This window comes from Salvia miltiorrhiza, chromosome 2 (genome assembly GCF_028751815.1).
Source record: "Salvia miltiorrhiza cultivar Shanhuang (shh) chromosome 2, IMPLAD_Smil_shh, whole genome shotgun sequence".
NCBI lineage: Eukaryota > Viridiplantae > Streptophyta > Magnoliopsida > Lamiales > Lamiaceae > Salvia > Salvia miltiorrhiza.
In genome coordinates this window covers 40,129,734-40,144,613 of record NC_080388.1, presented here as the reverse complement: position 1 = coordinate 40,144,613, position 14,880 = coordinate 40,129,734, and the positions used below count along the sequence as shown (strand labels likewise).

At 37.5% G+C, this 14,880-nt stretch overlaps 1 long non-coding RNA gene across 1 annotated transcript; it reads right to left on the bottom strand.

Annotated features, from left to right (window-relative positions):
* Nucleotides 1-3,394: 3,394 nt before the first annotated feature.
* Nucleotides 3,395-6,297, bottom strand: LOC131013422 (uncharacterized). Its single transcript, XR_009097671.1, has 3 exons — nucleotides 6,142-6,297; nucleotides 4,221-4,287; nucleotides 3,395-3,620 (listed from the first exon to the last, which is right to left on the bottom strand). It is a non-coding gene; the product is annotated as an uncharacterized LOC131013422 (long non-coding RNA).
* Between the last annotated feature and the right edge of the window lie 8,583 nt (nucleotides 6,298-14,880).

The window sequence follows — 14,880 nt, the reverse complement described above, 5'->3', positions numbered from 1 at the left end:
TACACTACGTCTAATAAAACCTAACTCGAGCAATTCTTGTAGCTGAATCTTCAGCTCTTGTAGCTCCTTAGGCGCCATTCTATAGGGTGCCTTCGACACTGGTGTTGATCCAGGTTCTAGGTCGATAGTGAACTCCAACTATCTTGTTGGTGGGAATCCTGGTAAGACCTCGGGAAATACATCTCTATATTCCCTTACCACTGCTACATCCTCAAAGTTTTTTTTTTTTTTACTTGATTCTCCTTCATCATTCAAGTAAACTAGGTAAGCTTGTGCTTTTTTCTTCTTTACCAATTTCGACGCCTGAAGTGCCGAAACGATTGGAACTCTCTTCTTTCTATCAATGTCGTGAAAACATGTTTGTTCCTTCCCAGGTGGTTGGAAAGTTATCTGTCTCTTCTTACAATCAATCGGGGCAAAGTTCTCTGCTAACCAGTCCATCCTTAGAATAATGTCTACGTTCCACATAGGCATTAAGTGCAAGGTTCTTATTTTCATCTTTAGTGATCCTAACTCAAAGTCTAATTTAGAAATCACGTGAGAAACTGTAGTAGCTCTTCCTACAGGAGTGATTACTCTCAACTTGGGACTAGCTCGTTTTGGTTCGAGTTTGAAGGTAACATGCTTCAAACACTTAAAGAATGCGAGGCCCCTGTATTAAACAGGATTCTAACGGGTGCATCCAATAACTTGCCCATACTACCTTAAAGTCCTGCCTTAAACCGGCATTTAAAACTCAGACATCTCTTCATCAGTATCCATCTTCTGATGAGCGAACGTGATAGCTCACAGAATTCTCAATTATACTCTACAACCGATTTCTTTCCTTGCATCAAACTTCGATAATCAGCCTCTCGCTGCTTACTGTACTCCTCGGTACATACTTCTCAAGAGTAGTCTTAAATTGTTCTCAAGTATAGTTTACCAGTTGCTCAGGTGTTAAAGTCCTCTGACGTGCCTCTCACTAGTCTTATACATTAAAAGAATCTACTAGGATAACTCAAAAGTTGTAAGGGTTCAATCCTAGAACAACATCAAAACAAATTGTTCAAGAGACTCAAATGAATGACCAGAGGGTAGAATGAAGTAACTACCAGGTCGAACAAAATGACCTACAGTAAGAACCCATCTGGCTTTTCAACCGAAAGTTGAAACACATGGGTTTATAAACCCAAAACACGTCTACTGAGATTTAGATCATGCGGACTGGCCAGGTCCAACATAATCACTCCCCAGTCACACGGGATATACTATCCCGAACTTGGAAATTCTGTGTCTTCTAAACCCTCAACATACTATACATAACAAAACTTAAGTTCACACCAGCAAGCTAAAAGCTTAAACTCAGGGTCCTATGTTCTAGACTCTTGTTTCGAAAGTTCAATATTTTTCGACTCTCCTCTCATGTTGCGGTGGTGGTGGCGGAGTATTATCCCGCCTATCCTTCACATCACACTCTTGATGACATCTTTGAGGCATTTTTGAAATCACAAAAGGAAAACTCAACTCGACCAACGCTCTAAGCATCCTCGAAACTCAAGTTCAATTTACTAACTCAACTTTAAGGAAACCCTCACGGTCACCTTAACATTCATCTGTAAGGCAATAAGCACTCACGAAATGCTAACAAAAAGACCACTCTGGTCAACCTAATATATCCATCAGTAGAATGCCTCTTTTTAGAGGGCTTACATAAAGGGGTTATTTAAACCCTACAAAAACCATAGTATCTATCGTAATGTCCCTTCTAAACCGACACCATTAATAGTACTATGTCTCGGTCTGGACCTCCTACGGTAACTGCTACCAGTTAACTCATCTAGTTGCTACTTTAGCACACTAGGAACATCCATCTATTTAACATCAGTAGGGTACTATATTCGCATGCTTATCTATCATCATGTCAAAATCTCAAGTACCAGTATCTCCTAAGTAAGTTATATACATCGCAATGTAATTGCAACTAATCAAAAACGAGGGTGTACCGCGCATACTCTCAAGATCATCCTGAGCTCTAGCCTACATCGGTTTCTCTTCTCATCCTCATCAACTCTAGCCCTCCTCGGCTACTTCTCATCCTTTCAACCCTAGCCTTCCTTGGCTCTTTCTCATCCTTTCATAGTCTATGAACATGTGTTTGAAAATCTTCTAGGGTATCTCTATACCACATACTGTACGCCTCGTCCTCGTATCCGATCTTCCCTGAGTTCGATCTCACAACAGTTCACTTTCGTGCAGTGCCAACAGTCCTGGCCAACCTATAAGGAGAACTTAAAGGTGGCTCTAGGAACTAACTCTACTTGGCTCCAGCAACAGAAATAAACAAAACATAACTTAGCAAAACTCCTACTAAGTAGTACTGTTATCTTCAAACTCAAGCTCAAAACATCTAAATTCTCATCTCGTCCCATCTTTACTTAGTAGGGAATCTCTCTAAACAATGATATTAGATCCCTTAATCTAAATCATCGTGACTCAGTAAGACAACTCAACAATTCTCTCTCAAAGCCATCTCCAAAGACTATGGCTCATGATACCTCTTCAAGTACCATTAAGGTTGCGTGAGCAAAACTCACGTCACAAAACAACTCAACATATCGTACAATATCTCATTGCAGCATGCTAATAACTCATCATTAATCATGCTATTATACTCAAGCTCATACTCAAACTCATAACTCAAACCAACAAGTACTTAAAGCAATTGCTAATTCTCTCAAACTTTAGCTCTAAGTTCTCATTTCATCCTTCTACTTAGTAAAAAAAAATATCTCTTAACAATGACATTAGATTCCTTCATCTAAATCATCGTGACTTATCACAACTGCTCAAACAATTCTCATCACAAAACATCTCAAATACATCACATCATAACTCATAATTATGCATCCTCAATCATATAACATCATATGATATAAACGCTCTCATGATTCATCATGTAACGTCAACATATGCTCTTACAACATAATAACTCATTATTAATCATGTTGTCATCCTCAAACTCAAACTATGCACCTTCAAAGTGTAACATCATAACTCATCATATAACCTCAACATCATGCTCTTCAAAATTTAACGTCAAATAAACTTTGAAATTTTACATACCTCGTTGAGCCTGGTGTGATGGTGCGCTGAGCTCACGGTTGTTAATAACTATTAGTCTAGTGACTCATTCTAGACTAAACTCAAGACTTCTAATTCAGAGCTTTTCCTTCGCTCTGATACCACTCTGTCACAGCCCGCCTTAACTAAGGATAGTTAAGCCGAGTGATCTACGACTAGGGATGGGGTTAAAGAATAAGGGAAAGAAAGGGGCATCATTTGAAACCGTAAATCTTACTTAACTTAAGAAAAATCATCGTATTTACTCATTAATACTCTTTTGAACAGTCTATGAAAGACAACATAAAACTTAATTAATATCATTAATCAAGTTATACATCATATGAAACCATTCTCTTAAGACTAAAAGTATGACATAACATACTATAACATCAACAACATGTTGCAGCGGAAAGTAGCTAGACATATGTATGAAGACATATTCTAGACATGTTAACTATTTATTAACAACCCTGGAGACTCCGCTCATTGCAGCACCATCATCACATCAGCTCAACCTGCACATTTAGAAAACATATGCAGGGCTGAGTACAAAAGCACTCAGTGGGCACGTATGCCTAGGTATAAAAATACATGCTTCAAAACTGTAAATTGTCATGCCATCATAAACAGTACAGCAAGGGAGTTTTTCGCTAAAAAGGCCCAAGCTTACTAAATTCATTTGTGATTCTTAAAGTTCGTCTGCAGACTAAGTTCTCTTGTAATCTATCATATCTGGAACTTTGTGCCGGAGAGGTGGCCACCTCTCACGGTCACTTGACCGGCCAACCCGCTAGATGACTCACGGTCACTGGTGTACACTAGTCCTGGCAGGATAGCTATCAACTGCTCAGGACCCGAATTCGATTGCATCATTGGCAAAGCCAAAGCAGATAGATATCATACTAAAATTTAAACATTTTATGGCAAGACAATACTTGAAATAACTTTAACTCAAAGATTTTGTCATGAAATAACTTGCTTGAATGTAACATTTAAACTCATTTGATATATATGAAACTGAAATTAACAGTTAGATCATCTCATGCATTCATTCGTATAAGAGGCCCACGATACGTAGGGGATCTCTATATACGTATAGTAAAAGTAATGCCCACCTCGTTGTGTCTCTGTATCAATGAGTAACGTCACTCTCTCCCTCAAGTCGTTACTTCCCAAAAGGACCTTCATCGTTATGAAGAATTGGTGAGAAGTTATAAAAGAAACCTCGATTAATAATCTAATCTCTTTTATGAAACATTAGTATCTCTAATGTTCATCTCTCTTGATTGTTAATCAATATAACAATTATTATCTCTCGTCATTACTCATTAATTATAACATCCTTATGTTATAATTAACAGCACTTCAATTAAAAGAAATATTTAACACATCGAAAAGTCCACTTTCTTAGCAGATCTATTCGCTCTCATCTCGTCTAATTAACCAATTAGAAAGTTAAACTTTCCATTAGGCATGTATTTGAGTCACGGGTCAACAAGAATTGACTATGCTCAAATCCTAATTTCACTAAAAATTTCGGCATGACCCATTCATATATAATGTCAGCCACGAGATTTCATCGCGTGAATCTCACTACGTGAACTCGTCTCTCGACTCAAAACTTAACATCTTGACATCTTTTCAACGCAAACCAAACAATTCAAAATCATCAAAACTCTTTATCAGTAAACTATCATTTATACTCGACACCAATTGTTCGAGTGTCAGATACCAACATTTATGTGCGTTAATCATAACTCTCACAACTCACACCATTTAGTCATATCGTATCATCCATCAAAACAAATATAATCAAGTTGTTTTCTAGAAAGTTTTGCTGTTTTTGTGTCATCTTTAAAAATTCATAACAACCAACTCAATCATCATAAACTCTCATACCAATTGATCTCAAAACCTTCATGAAGTGTAGTTCACTCTAAAAATGGTAGTTAACCAAAAAGGTTAAAGGTTTTTGGAGATATTGCTCTTTTAGTGCAGGCTGTCAAAGATTGACAGTTTCTGCAAATTTTGTTTAGGCCATTAGAAACCAAGGCAAACCTTAATAAAATTCCATCAAATTTAATCAGCCAAAACTAAAGGTATCCTTGAAGATTTGGTTAAAATTTCACAAGAGAAAACGTTCATATGATCTGCCAAATAAACAATGAAACTCATACACTTTTACTGTTGGAAAAATATGACAGCAGAACAGGGCATTTTTGAAATAATAAACTGCTCTATTTCAGAGGTCATAAAAATCGAAATCTTATGTTTTCAGAAAAGTATTGAAGTCTAGTTTCGTTTAAAAAAAACGGTGATGCAAAATCCTTCATGGATTAATAGATATAAACGTTTTTGTGAAGTCTACCAACAGTTGACAGATTCTGTCAAGGGTTTTTCAAAATATCTTTAAAATAGCAAACATCGTCCAAAAGACATGAAATTTTGTAGCGACGAAATACACATATCATAGATAAACATACTAAAATTTCAGAGCCATCAAGCAATGAAAACGCATCGAAACATAAGCTTGAAACTGCTGTAAAATTTTGACAGAATTCCAGTTTTAATTTCGTTCAACAATTATCATCCATAAATTGTAAATCAATTAGCATGCTCATGTGATATCGTAGAACACATATACGCAATAATATTCATTATGCAACGTCCCAAACTTCACGAATTTAAATAATCATACTCTAAAAACTTATACAATTTTCATGCTTGGAAAAAATACGAATTTAATATATATCGATTCTAGCATACCCCTAAGCACAAATATCAAGTCAAAACGATCAAACAAAAATCGAAAGACAAGCTAATATGTGAAAAATGGGGCTGCCCTCATGGGTTTCATAGCTACGGTTCGTTCCGTTCTTACTCCCTTCATTAAACATGCTCAACATCTACCCAAGAACAACATACTAAAATTTCACGACGATCCGACGTCGTTTCAAAATAAAGTCGAGAATCGACATTTTTCGACGTCGACGAAAATCGAAAAGAAAACCATCAAAACGTAGGTAGAGATCTTACCTACTTAGATACGTGATCGAAAAGATGATCGGTGCTCGTCTCGGTGCTCAAATCGGAGCTTGAAACCTCCGTCCAAGCTAAAAATGGTGTTTGCCGTGATAAGTAGGTGTTTTGGGTGTTGTGTGTATGAGAGAGCAAAGATGATTGGAGTGTGTTGGCTGAATTCAGCCGTGAGTGAGGTAGATAAAGGGGTGTTGGGTGGTTTGGGGGGTGGTTTTGGTGGGGTAGCCTTAGATATTTAAGATATTAACCCGTTAGTCGTTAAATATCCCGTTTCGTCTCGTTTTAACGACTAATTACCCACATTCTTCGTTACTCACCCTCTTAACTCCTACTCACTTTCATTACACTCGTAATTCTATATAAATATAGAAAACGCAAGCTCGTTCTCGAAATTCTGTTAAACGAGCTCGGTTCGTTTATCGAGAAATCCCGATTTACTATTCACTCGTCGTCCAAAAATAAAAACTTTCATTATTGGACTCGTATCGAAAAATTAAGAATATTTCTCGACGACGTGCACGTAAGATTTTGAAAGTCGACAAAAAGACGAAATAGCAGTATTTTACTATTCATCGTCAAAAAGTCAAAAATTTCAAAAACGTCTTAACGGACTCAGATCTCACTTCCGAGTTCACCGTTCTTATTCAAATAATTATCTCGAATTATTCAAATACTCAAACTCAATTACGGATATAAAATCACACATCATCCTCACATCATCAAAAGAATATCTCAACATCTTTAAAATATAACAACAAAACTTCATATAACTCATCATCTCTATACAAAGTAATCAAACAAGGGATCTTATACCCTACTTACTCAAACTTAAGCAATTAAACACGTCATCAAAAGCCCGGGTATTACATTATGACTTGGGTGAACAATAAGAAATGGAAATTTAAAAGGGATTTACTAAATAACCAACATTAATAACAACAAACTAGTGGTATATATATATATAACCACTTGGGTAATTAACAAATGAGCCAGCCATAACGACTAAACCCCAAATGAAAGTTAAACAAAATGAAGGAGTAATAAGTTCGACAATACGATAACAAATTCAGAGTGTTTGCAGCGGAAAAACGTGTGAGTTATGCATATGGAGATGCATACTCAAGGTTTCATTACATAAACATCAAAAGGGAAATCCGCTCAACACCGATCCATTCCATCGCCTGCTCAACCTGCACATTTAGAAATACATGCAGGGCTGAGTATAAAAATACTCAGTGACATAAGCCGAAAATACAACATGCATACATATATAAATTGAACTGCCATAACAGTAACACACAGGGGTTTTCATAAATGACCTGCGCTTACTAAAACATTTCGTTCATTTTCATAAAGGTGGATGCATCCCATTTTCAGTCTATATGATCCATATCTGCCCTTTCTATCACGCGCCGGGAAGGAGGCCTCCTTACCACGGACGCCAAGACCGGTCGCAAGCGACTCGCGGTCTCCATGAGTGTACACGTTAACCCTAGCTAGCGACCTTTGTCTAGCATAGGATCCCAATTGGATTTCCTTTAAAGTTGGCGAACCAACACAGATAGGATACATATAAAAACATAAACATTTTTGGCAGTCAATCATTTCATAAACATTTCATTTTCATAACATTTTCATTTTCATAAAGGGCATTAAACATATAAGCATTTTATAAGAACTGAATTAAACAGTCAAAACATATCATGCATATATATTCGCATATGAGGCCTACTTCACGCAGGGGATCTCTATATACGTAATAATAAAATAATGCCCACCTTAAACGTTCTTAAAGTCGGCGCGTGGAGTCGCTTCTTCTTCGGCTTCACTTTCCGTCGCCCGGACCTTCATTGATGAAGAGTCGGTAAGTTCGTGAAGAAATTGTCACAAGACAAAGTCTAATTCTACGTGCCTAGGGTATCTTTTAAAGTTTTAGGGTTCTAGCATCCATAATTCGTTCCATTAAAGACAATCGAAAACCAACATAATCTTGACTAGTCATGACCTCACATAAATCACATAACAAACAAGATAAAAGAAATCAATATCCTTAACTTAATATCATTTTTTTAAAAAAATCACATGCTCACATAAGCGATAAAAACCAAGCAATAAATGAGAAATTTCATTATTCATTTACAAATAACTTAAATAAACCATTTTAATCCTTTTAAAATCATACTCATAAAGCCTTGAAATATTATAATAAATGAGGGCTTAATCCCAAAATATTTCTTCTAAAGTCCATCAATAAATTTAAATAAAAGAACGGACTTCATTTAAAATAAATAGTCCCAACTTTCAATATTAAAAGTTAAATCAAAATATTTAAATTCACTAAAATAATTTAGTGAAAATTCAAACACTTATAAAAGAAATAAGGCCAAAATTCGTAGGCTTTATTAATCAATTAACAGTCCAAAATCAATTAAAATGGGGCCCAATCAATTTAAATAAAAACCCATCAGCTTTTAAAACGAAATGGGCCCAGCAGGATTAAACTAAATAAAATCGGCCCATTCCCCTCTCACTTTTTTTTTTCCTCGGCCCAGCCTCATTAGAGGGCTTAAGCCCAATTTAAAAAAAAACCTAATCCTAACATATATGTACACACATAACACACAAACACACACAAGCCTCTCTCTTCACTCTCCCTCTCGGCTCCCTCTCGCCTCTCTCACTCTCACTCAGCTGAGGGCGGCGCCGCCTCCGGCGCGCCTCCTCGCCGTCGCCTCGTCCCCTCTCTTTTCACTCCCTCGGTCTCCTCTTCCCACTCTCTCGCTGGTACAGTCGCCTCCGCCTCCTTCGCGTGCCACTGCCGCCTCCGCCGTGGCCAAGCACGGCGCCGCCTGGTCGTCCCCAGCCTTGGAACAGGGTGGCAGAGGCCTCTTCGTCGCTGCATGTGCCTTCTCCGGCCGTTATGAAAAGCCGAGCGTCGCTGCTCCCGCCGTCGTATCGCCACCGCCGAGGCCGCCTCCGGAAAGATAAGTCCCTCTTCCCTCATTTTCTCTCCGTCCTCCCCTTTCTCTCTCTCTCCCTTTTTGTTTCAAAACTGAAATCCTAAACTCTCTCCTCTTCTCTCTCATTTTGGCAGAACAGGGACTGGGCGGCAGTTGCCGCCGCGCCGCCGTTGCCGGCGCCGAGCAGCCGCCTGCTGCTCCCTCCTTCCCCTCTCACGATTTGAACAGCACACACAAGCAAAACACAAGGAACCCTCCAAATTTCAGTCCAGACTCACAACAGCAAAGTTAGGGTTTTAAAAATCTGTTCTTTCATCATTTCTATTTACAAAATCTTATCTGTACTTGTAATAGATTAGAGAATATAGTAAAATGTGTGCGTGTGTATTATTCTGTTCTTCTTTTCTTAACAAAATCAATTCTTTGGAACCTTGTAACCGTAATAGTTAGGAAAATATAGTGATTATGCGTATGTGTGTATTTGTTGCTGCTTTGATGCTTGATTTAGAAATAACTAGAAAAGAAAAAAAATATATAAAGAGAAATTTGGAGTAACCTCGATGTAGCTGGTATTTGGTGTCTAGCTGGAATCTGTGAATTATAATTCAAGCATAAGAACGTATAGCTTGGATCAGAATGTTAGAAACTGAAAATTAATGGAGTATTAAAGCAAGTTTTACCTCTTGAGGTTTACTGTAAGAGCTTTGAATGAAGTCAATCTCTTCTTTGGCTATTGAAGAACTAAGGAGGAATGGGAGGAATGTTGGCTGCTGATTTTGGTTAAATAAAAGTAAGTTGCATGTTGAGATGTTAAAGGTGTAGAAGATGGCCGGCAAAAGGAATGGGCTGATCTGGAGAAAGTGTAAAGAATCTCTTTATTTAGTGGAATGGTTGGCATATGATGAGTGTTTCCAACACCATCAATTTATTTAAGAGTAAGATGGATGTGGAAATGAAAAGTATGTGTAGGTGCTAGATGAATGTGATGAATAAAATCCTTATTTTGTATTTGTAATACTAATTTCGGGTTCCCATATAACGAAGCTTCGTTATAACTCTCTATAAATTACATATTTTATAACTCGTTTTATAAGTCGAAAATTAATTACGACTTCAAGTAAATAATAGAAATACTATTTCTATCGTATATAAATTAAATAACATGACTTTGCTAAGTCAGTTATAATCCGAAATAATAATTATTGACTACTCAATAATCCTTTAAATCTCAAACGGATTCAAATAATAATAAGAATTTAGCACATCAAAACACATATATAACAATTAAATCACATCAGATAAATCAAATCAGTTTTATTATTAATGGATGCCGAACCCTAATTATTAAGTCTTTAATCAGTGATTAAAAACTGGGATATGACAAAATCACTAACAACATCCATTTCTACGAACATGAACATACGTTGCACGAGTTCGTCAAATTCCTTCTTTATATCATTCATCTCCTCTTGGAGACTTAGATATAAGATTTCTAGATTGGTTTCCGAAGGAGGTATAGTCCACTCGGATGAAAGCCTGCGCCTTATTGGATGTTGTTTGGATGGGAGAGTGTTTGATTGGCTTATTGGGTGCCATTTTTTTATTGAAGAAGATGTTGACAAGACTATGTGATGCAAAGTTGAAGTCCAATGTGCATGAGAAAAATTTGTATGCGAACGTATCATATTTATAATAGTCAAAAAAATTAATATAAGGTAAATTATTTAAGGTTTGTTTGATGAATTGAAATACTTTTAAAATTATTTAAAATTTGACGTCATTCTCATCTTGGTATAGTGATATGGAATATTTTCCATAATTTATTTGATATTGTGTTATTGAATCTTTTCCAAATTTTGTAAAAATTGTGTTGAAAATTTCAATTAATGGAATATTGAGTCTCAAATTGGATTTAGGTCCATATGTATCTACACCTCTCCTTCATAACATTCATTTTTTCTTTAGAACAATAAGCCAAATCTATGCACTGCTGAAAATCTCGCTCCAATTCTTGGATTGCTTTGTACTCGATTGTCATGTGAGGATATCCATCGGCAAAAACAATACTACAATGTGGTCTGTACATATCATTTCACCATCTTCTTAATATGCATCGTTCATTCACATGTTGAATATATTTGAAAACTAAGAGTTTGAACACATGAACGCATAAAATACCTTTGAATTCAAACTTACGACAATTGCAGGAGATATATTCTCCAATCGGCCTATAATCCACAATGAAAGTGTATTGCCTATGATATTCATTATGTGCAATGGACATCTCCAATATCTCAAACCTCTCAAGACCACCCACATCATCTTCTCCAACACAAGCAACCTCTTTGACGTTGCAATTAAAAATCTTATTAATTTCTTATTGGAATAACTTGTACACGTTCAAAGTGTATGCAACTGTAGATTGGCCTTCATACATGTATTTCGAAGCGGGTTTGAATTTCCAAATCTTCAATTGAAAATCAGCTTCTACCTCTTTTTTAATTTTGTCACTAACCACAATTTCATACTATTCCACAAACGTCTTCAAAGTACTTATGAAATTCACGTAACCATATAAAAAAGCATGCATTGACTCGCTACGTTGAGTCGACACCACACCAGCCCAAAATATGATTCAAGTAAATAGGGGCACAATTCTCCCGTTCTGCACAGAGATCCTTAGGCAACCTATTAGTTTATGAGGCGAAATTTTTTATGCTCACTTTGTTAAGTCAAAAATTAAAAATGCCCACTTCTTATAAAAACTTGATCATGTGCCCAAAATACATAAATTACCCTTCATGTCTCAATCAGTGTCCTTGCAAGATAAAAAATAGTCAGCCATCGGAAAAGTAGGTTACCGTCCGGGTGGCAACCTACTTTTTCTTATAGCAATTTAAAATTTTCAATAAACAAAAGTAGCTTGCCGCCCGGGCGACAATCTACTTATTGAGGTTGCCGTCCGGTTGGCAACCTACTTTTCCGACTGCAGACTACTGTTTCTTACACATTTGTACTTGTGTCAAAAAAGTGTAAGACTTTACACAAAAGTTGATGCAAAGCCATCAACATCCAAGGACAATTTCGACTCTTCACTTTAATTTGGGCAAAGGATCAAGTTTTTATAAAAAGTGGACATTTTTAATTTTACACTTAACAAAGTGGGCATTTTTGCCTATTGACACTTAATTTTTAGACCATGACGCGAGATTAATTCAACCCCACATGTTTTCCAATTGTACAATAATGAGGCTATCATAAATCATAGAGTATAATTCCTTTGAGCATTTTTTAGAGTCAACAACGCCTTTATATTTTTTACGAATCTTTTGACAAATATGTTATAAGCATAGTTGGTGGACAGTGTCGACATAACTCTCACAACAATTCCGATACTCTCGCATTGATCGGTCAATATTGCAGTAGGATGAACCCCTCCTATTGGCTCTACCTAATTACTGAAAAACCATTTAAAAGACTATGCATGCTCATGTGCCAATAACGCGCACCCAACAAAATTGACTGATGATGATGATTAACTCCGATCACAGTCGCCAAAGGCATCTGATACTGGTTAATTAGATATGTAGTGTCGAAGCTAACAACATCGTGAAAATCCTCATAAGCAGCTATGCTGCAAGGAAGAATCTACATCACATTTCGGAGCCTGAAATCTTCATCAATATCCATCAATTGAAAAAATCTTGCATCCTGTATTTGCAACGTACGAAAGAGCTTGTGGATGGCGTCTGGATCTCCTTCGCCAAGTCTCAATCTTCTATTGATGTAGTTCCTACAATCTCTTGCAGTTGCTCCTAAATTTCCTGGACCTCCAGCTTGGACTTCAACCAACTTTACACTTTTACAAATTGGTACGCTTGCAATGTCGTTAGCTTCTAATTGCCTGTTAGGTCCTGAGGGTCTTGAATATGTGTATGGGGGAGGAATACACCTATAGGCTATTTTTGACTTAATCTACTGACCTCAATCAGAGGGATCTCAGTCAGAGATCAAAATGAAACTTTGCACGCAAACAAGGACTCATGTTTTACTGAAATCAGTTTTGACCAACAGGGTTGACGACTGATACTGAAAGCTCTTCAGTAATGAGTTATCAGTTAAGTTACTGGAACTTAACTGATCCAAGTAAGAGCTTCAGTCGTGTTTGCAAAGATAGAGATGATATCACTCTTTCTTACTATCAGAGGATAGTTCAGTCAGATTGATATCATACGCAGCGGAAATTAAACTAAGTTTCGCAATAGCCTCGGTGGAGCAGGTTGTTGGATTAAGGTTTCTCTTTGCTATTATTCAGTGTTCAGTTTTATCAATTGAAATAGCACAAGTAAGAATGTAAAACTGAAAGCTGTAAATAACACAGAGACTTTTACGTGGTTCGGAAAAACCCTTTCCTACATCCACGGTTGGTTGATCAGACCAACAATCCACTCCGCAAGTGCTTCACTGGTGCACTGCAAACCGTACCCGTGTGCTTGCCTGGTGCACACAACCGTAAACTGAAGAAAACCCTTCTTCAGCACCCACACACCTCGCGTAGGATTTCCCTGCTAAACACACCTCGTGCTCAGACTTTTCATTCAGAGTTCAGGGTACCTTCCTGAACTCCGAACCACTCAAACACTCTTATGGGGAGGAGGTTTGAACGAGTGCCAACTATACTTACAAAGAACAAGTTCTTTGAAGCAAGTTTGACCTTTGGCTTCTGGGTAAACAGATATATATGCCTAGGGTCTAAGAGAATGTATGTAATCAGCAGTGACTGATTTTGGCTTTGGAATTCTCTTCTTCGATTCAAGCTTTGGGACGGTTAAGCTTTAGGCTGAGTAGCAACTTTGGCAGAGCTTCATCTTATCTCGTTGAACTGAATTTAATTTTGATAGATTCATCTTATCTCGTTGAACCGAACTTAGCTATCAGTTCCTTGGCATACTTGGACTGGCTGATCAGTATTCCTTCGTTGGTCTGCTTGACTTGCAATCCGAGAAAGAAATTCATTTCTCCCATCATGGACATTTGAAATTTGTTGGTCATGATGTCAGCAAACTTCTTGCACATGCGTTCGGATTTGGATCCGAAGATTATGTCATCGACATAAATCTGAACAAGCAAGAGATCTTCTCCTTCTTTGAGAGTGAATAGAGTTCTGTCCACAGATCCCTTTTTGAAGCCTTGTTCAACCAGATACTCCGAGAGAGTATCATACCACACTCTTGGTGCTTGCTTCAACCCATAGAGCGCTTTCTTCAGCTTGTACACCTTTTCTGGTCCAGCAACCTCAAACCCTGGAGGTTGTTCTACATAGACTTCATCTGTGAGCACTCCATTGAGAAATGCACACTTGACATCCATTTGGTGTACCTTGAAACCTTTGTGAGCTGCGAAGGCTAAAAAGAGTCTGACTGCTTCCAATCTGGCAACTGGGGCGAACGTCTCGTCGTAGTCGATTCCTTCTTCTTGACTGTATCCTTTAGCCACTAGCCTTGCTTTGTTTCTCACAACGTTTCCTTCTTCGTCTTCCTTGTTCTTGAAAATCCATTTCAAGCCAATCACCTTTGCATCGTCTGGTCGATCCACAAGCTCCCAAACTGAATTCCGGTTGAATTCATTGAGTTCTTCTAGCATTGCGATGACCCACTGAGTAGACTTCAGAGCTTCTTCAATATCCTTGGGCTCTGTAGTTGATAAGAAACAGCTGAAATTCTTATCTTCGTTGATGCAGTTCTGATTGATGTCGAAGACGAGGTTGCACATTGAT